This window comes from Pseudophryne corroboree, chromosome 4 (assembly GCF_028390025.1).
Source record: "Pseudophryne corroboree isolate aPseCor3 chromosome 4, aPseCor3.hap2, whole genome shotgun sequence".
Taxonomy (NCBI): Eukaryota; Metazoa; Chordata; class Amphibia; order Anura; family Myobatrachidae; genus Pseudophryne; species Pseudophryne corroboree.
Window position 1 is genome coordinate 39,861,410 of NC_086447.1, and position 6,000 is coordinate 39,867,409.

Sequence of the window (6,000 nt, forward strand, 5' to 3'; positions counted from 1 at the left end):
CCCTATGTCCCTGATGTCACTCTCCCTGTCCCTCTGTCATTCTCCCTGTCCCTCTGTCACTTTCCCTGTCCCTGCTGTCACTTTCCCTGTCCCTATGTCCCTGATGTCACTCTCCCTGTCCCTCTGTCATTCTCCCTGTCCCTCTGTCACTTTCCCTGTCCCTGCTGTCACTTTCCCTGTCCCTATGTCCCTGCTGTCACTTTCCCTGTCCCTCTCTCACTTTCCCTGTCCCTCTGTCATACTCCCTGTCCCTATGTTCTGCTGTCACTTTCCCTGTCCTTATGTCCCTGTTGTCACTTTCCCTGTCCCTCTGTCACTCTTCCTGTCCCTATGTCCCTGCTGTCACTTTCCCTGTCCCTCTGTCACTCTCCCTGTCCCTATGTCCCTGCTTTCACTTTCCCTGTCCCTCTGTCACTCTCCCTGTCCCTATGTCCCTGCTGTCACTTTCCCTGTCCCTCTGTCATTCTCCCTGTCCCTCTGTCACTTTCCCTGTCCCTGCTGTCACTTTCCCTGTCCCTATGTCCCTGATGTCACTCTCCCTGTCCCTCTGTCATTCTCCCTGTCCCTCTGTCACTTTCCCTGTCCCTGCTGTCACTTTCCCTGTCCCTATGTCCCTGATGTCACTCTCCCTGTCCCTCTGTCATTCTCCCTGTCCCTCTGTCACTTTCCCTGTCCCTGCTGTCACTTTCCCTGTCCCTATGTCCCTGCTGTCACTTTCCCTGTCCCTCTCTCACTTTCCCTGTCCCTCTGTCACTTTCCCTGTCCCTATGTCCCTGCTGTCATTTTCCCTGTCCCTATGTCACTCTCCCTGTCCCTTCGTTGAGAGGACCTTTTCTGTGTGGTGCGCGATGATGTCAACGCGCACCGCACATCATTACAGTAAAGGTCCTCTCCACGAAGGGAAATTAGACGCGTAGCGTCTAGTTTCCCTTCACAACGGGCAGCCGACGAAGGGAAACTAGACGCGTAGCATCTAGTTTCCCTTCACAGCGGACTGCGGGCAGCGGCAGAGGGGGGCACAGCAGCAGCGGATCTTGCCATGGTGCGGCGCCCTCCGAAAGATGCCGGCGCCCTCTGGAAGGCGGCGCCCCGGGCAAAAGTCCTGCTTGCCCGTGGAAAGATCTGCTACTGACATGTATATCCTATTTTTTTACACTGACTACAATAATGGAGTCTTTTTCTGACCAGATTGTGATGTTCATGCTGGTGGCAAGTATGGAGCAAGAAAAGGCTGATGAACATCAGGATCGTGGTCAGCAAATGTCTGCATTGGGTGAGTCAGTGCGTGCATCATTTCAATGTCCATGCCAGTATTGCACGAGGCGTGTACTGGAGGATCTCTCCGAGTTCGAGGTGATTCGAAATTATCGCTTATCGGCTCGTGAAATATATTCGCTGTACGATCTGTTGGAGGCCGACCTGGATCCTCGGGCACGGACCAATCACGCAGTCAGCGGTTTCCAGAAACTGCTGGCTACATTACACATTTTGGAGTCAGGCACATTCCAGCCTACTTTGTCTCAAACATGCGGTTTTTCACAGCCGACACTGTCGCGCTGTATAACCCAGGTCATTAGGGCATTCCGCAAATTGACTACCCAGTTCATCAGATTGCCAGATATGGACAGCGGTTGGCGTGAGATCAAATTAGGCTTTTTCAATTAACACAAATTTCCCAATGTTCTGGGTATGATTGACTGTACCCACGTGCACATCAGGCCGCCACGGAATTCAGAAGAATGTTTTCGGAACCGAAAATGCTTTCATTCCATGAATATACAGGCGGTCTGTGATGTCAATATTAAATTTATGAATCTTTTTGTGGGATTTCCTGGGTCATCTCACGACGCCTTCATCCTAAGCCAGCCACCGCTGTTTCAGGATTTTGAGACAGGAAATATGACGGGTGGCCGGCTGTTAGGTAAAAAAGTAATTTTTGATTATTTTTTTATTTTTTTATTTTTTAAATATTACCCACCATTTTTCTTTTTTCATAGGCGATGCGGGTTATCCCAACAAATCTTGGCTTTTGACCCCATTGGCTAATCCTGTCGGTGAAGCAAAAGAACGGGACCAAGAGACACACATTGCATCGCAGGGAGTAAATGAGCGTGCCTTCGGTGTACTTAAAAGCCGGTTTAGATGTTTAGACACTTCCGGTGGTGCTCTTTTGTACTCACTGGCGAAGGTTTGCGGCATGGTAAATGCATGTTGTATTTTACACAACATATGTGTCGCAAACCGTTTGCCGATGACTCTTCGTCGCAGGGCTTTCCGCCACGAAAACCATTCTTCTTCTTCACCGGTGGGTATGGACAAAGGAGATGAATCTCGAAGGATGCTTATTGACACTTTTTTTCCTCTGCCTGTGAGTATACTTGTAATATTTGTATTTTCATGTAAACTCAGATTGTCATATTTTTAATACATTTTTTATTTATGTATTACAGAGTTGGCCAGCTGACCTCCAGTTGACATCATGTTGACGTTGACATACAGTTCACGTCCTGTTGATGGCCCTTTTCATTAACTTTACGTCCCGTTGACGTCCTGTTATCCCCAAGTTGTTTCCTGTTGTTGAGTTGCCGCAGTTCTTGTGCAAGTTTACCCCCCTCTACTATGGACGTCCTACTTGTGATGTGGACCTGAAGCACCGCCATGTTACAGAGCCACCTTCAGGTGAGATGTATTGCCCAAAACTCCCTCTTGTCCGAGTAACCTGTGTGTATGCGCAGTGTTGCTGGGACCTCTTGATCTTTTCCAGGATGGAGGAAACGCTTACAAATTACCTTGTACTTAATCCTTTTTCACTTCCACAGGTCTTACGAAGTAGCCTTCCCAAAGTGAAAAGTACCCGGCGTGGATGTAAAGTGACACTACAGTACCCCAGCTGTACCACGGTCGGCCTACTTGTGATGTGGACCTGCCCCTCCGCCATGTTGCAGAGACACGCCTCAGGTGAGATGGTATCCGTTCACATGGTCGACCATGTTATGGTCGACAGTCATTAGGTCGACCACTATTGGTCGACATTGACATGGCCGACATGGACACATGGTCGACACATGAAAATGGTCGACACATGAAAGGTCGACACATGAAAAGGTAGACATGAGTTTTTTAACTTTTTTTTCTTTTGGGGAACTTTTCCATACTTTACGATCCACGTGGACTACGATTGGAACGGTAATCTGTGCCGAGCGAAGCGGTAGCGGAGCGAAGGCACCATGCCCGAAGCATGGCGAGGGAAGCGAGCCATGCGAGGGGACGCGGTGCACTAATTGGGGTTCCCAGTCACTTTACGCAAAAAACGACACCAAAAAAAGTTAAAAAAACTCATGTCGACCTTTTCATGTGTCGACCATTTTCATGTGTCGACCATGTGTCCATGTCGACCATGTCAATGTCAACCAATAGTGGTCGACCTAATGACTGTCGACCATAACATGGTCGACCATTCATACCGGAACCAGGTGAGATGTACTGCCCAAAACTCCCTCTTGTCCGAGTAACCCAGGCATTTCCAAACTGTGGCCCTCAAGCTTTTTCAAAACTACATTTCAAATCATTCCCTGACACAGCTTTGCTGTCAGACAATGCTTACACTGTGTCAGGGCAAGCAGGGATGTGTAGTTTCTCAACTGCTGGAGGATTGCATTTGGGACAAAGGCAGATGTAACCTGTTTGTTTGCAATGTTGCTGGTACCTGTTCTTTTCCACAAAGGATGACACTATTCCAAATACCTGGAACTTCATACTATTCTCTCCCACAGGTCTTACGAAGTAGCCCTCACAAGTACCCTCTCTGGATGTAAAGTGACACTACAGACGCACCTTCAACCATGGACAGCCTTCCCACAAGACCTTCAATACCACCGCATTTCAGAAATGTCCTATTTTATATTTTATTTACAAATAATTTATTGAAAAAACACAAAACTTCTAAATTTAACAATTTATTGAAGAAATTTACACATGAATTTTTATATTGTGATATAAATAAATAAATTGTAATAAAACAAAAAAGAAGTGTTTGTTCTTCTTCATACAGTCCTTTTTCTTGTGTGTCTTTTCTTTATCTGTTGAAAAAAATTAGAAATTCCATATTAAGTAAAGGGCACTGTAATGATGTCATGTTCACATTCCTTTCACAATAACATTTGTGGAACCACACAGTCCAGCAACACCCGTTGCTGGACTGTGTTGTTCCCCAAGGGCAGGCGGAACAAGGTTTGTGTAATTGTGTATACAGGTTGAGTATCCCATATCCAAATATTCCGAAATACGGAATATTCCAAAATATGGACTTTTTTGAGTGAGAGTGAGATAGTGAAACCTTTGTTTTTTGATGGTTCAATGTACACAAACTTTGTTTAATGCACAAAGTTATAAAAAATATTGGCTAAAATGACCTCCAGGCTGTGTGTCTAAGGTGTATATGAAACATACATGTATTCTGTGCTTAGACTTAGGTCCCATTACCATGATATCTCATTATGGTATGCAATTATTCCAAAATACGGAAAAATCCGGTATCCAAAATACCTCTGGTCCCAAGCATTTTGGATAAGGGAGACTCAACCTGTATATTGAAACATGGCTTAACTGACCTTTGTACGCACACCACGAACAATGATGTCCACGACTCTTTATCAATCATCCCTATGAAGAAATAAAAAATAAAAATACACTAGTGAATGGTCAAGTAACACAAAAGTGCATGCATAATTTACACAATTTCACCAACGTGTTTTTTATTTTCAAAAAAATAAAAGTGGTATCAGATTAGCTCTTTGGCCCATCATATACTGTATGCAAACACAAGGAGCTTTCATCAGTTACCACACTCATACATACCCGCGCATGTATGTCTAGACATACAGTAGCTCCTTGGTAGTACCCGGTCAGGGGTGGGGGAGGACAACACAAATTTAAACAATATAAAGAAAAAAACAAACTAATGGGAGGGAGAGAAATGGAAACAAAAAAAAAACTGTGGAAATAATGAAATAATACGACCGTGCTATCGTCAGAGGGATGAGATACTTGAGACATCAGCAGCAGACTGGCGGACCCAGAGGTGAGCCGGAAGCGGAAGCGAGCAGGAAGTGAGGAGGAGAAAAATGTATGGTTCTTGTATAGTACAGGAACCAAAAAAGAAAAAAAGAAAGACTATATGTCTCTTCTGGGGCACACTTTTATTGAAAATTATGTGGTCTTGTATAGTATTAAAATATAACTTTTATTAATAATCCTCTTAAAAAAATGCTATGAGGCAAAGGACAAAATAATTATATTAGTAATAATGGCAGAAATTATCATAAAGTTGGTCAATCCTAATGGAAATTAAATTTAGTGATACAAATTAAACATGATAGCTCTTTAGGTGAAATTATGTGTGTGTCTCTGATGTTAGAGAGAATATAAATACCTTCTTCCAAATTTATGATGAAATAAAATAAAATGTAACTATAATAATAATAATAAAGGAAATATAGCTGAAGGAAGGGGTATTATTCAATCTGATATGCCGGGCTCCACACTGATAGTTTATTAAGATATAGAAATCCCAAATTTTGAGTAGAAAATAATACTTTGATTCCAGGTCCTATGTCCTGGGTTTAGATATAAATACCTGCAGTACCAAGTATTCCCTGGTGGTCTCCCAAACAGGTACTGACCTGGCCCACAGTGCTTGGCTTCCAAGATCAGACGAGGTTGGGCATACTCAGTGTGGTTTGACCGCAGGTAGGTATATCCTGCTTGATGACACTTGTAACCAAGTATTATGCTCTGAGAAATCCCAAAGTTTTTTGGTGAAATTATTGGATGCTCTTGAGTCGAGATACTTGGCAGTACCTGATATTCACTGATGGTCTCCAAAAGTAGGTGCTTTACCGGCCCCGGCCCCCTGACCTCCAAAGAAAATGGAAGAGGTTGGGCCTCATCTGTATTGTTGACCTTGGGTAAATGGATAGCACATATGGCTGTGGGAGGTAA

At 44.1% G+C, this 6,000-nt stretch overlaps 1 pseudogene; it reads right to left on the reverse strand.

Moving 5' to 3' along the window:
• Window positions 1-5,632: 5,632 nt before the first annotated feature.
• On the reverse strand, window positions 5,633-5,750 carry LOC134912579 (5S ribosomal RNA; annotated as a pseudogene).
• Between the last annotated feature and the right edge of the window lie 250 nt (window positions 5,751-6,000).